Genomic DNA, 542 nt, shown 5'->3' on the forward strand with positions numbered 1-542 from the left:
TCGGATCGCGCGCTCGGCCTCCGTGGATGGCCTCTGGGTGAGGTTGAGCCGGGGCGTCTCGGTTTCGCTGCCGTACGGTTCGCGCTAGGCCTGCGCGGGCGGCGCGGGGCGCGCGCTCGCGCGGCGGCCGTAGCGCTGGAGTGCGACCCGCAAGTGGGGAGGAACCGTCCACCCAACGCCGGCGGTAGCCGGGGCCGGTGGGGGCCCTACCAAGGCGGGTCATGGGCGCATGTCGGTCAGGTTATAAGAGTGTTTTTCGCTCCGGGCTAGAGCCGGGTGAGGTCGTCTCGAACCACGTGCCTGAAGGCCGCCTCGCGCCGGATTCGGCCCCGCTCATTCGTCGGAGTGACCGCCCGACGCGGGCATCGCTAGATTAGCCGTGGCCCCGATCCTTCCCCATCGACAGCCTTTCGCCCCCTTCGCTCCGGCCTCTGAGGCGGCCGGTACCCCTTTCTTGGATGAGACAGAACCCTTGACGGGCCGTTCGCAGATTTTTGCCCGGGCATTGTTTACCGAGGCGGCCGGTACCTCCGTCTGCCTTG

The sequence above is a fragment of the Syngnathus scovelli genome, unplaced genomic scaffold (genome assembly GCF_024217435.2).
Source record: "Syngnathus scovelli strain Florida unplaced genomic scaffold, RoL_Ssco_1.2 HiC_scaffold_303, whole genome shotgun sequence".
Lineage (NCBI taxonomy): Eukaryota > Metazoa > Chordata > Actinopteri > Syngnathiformes > Syngnathidae > Syngnathus > Syngnathus scovelli.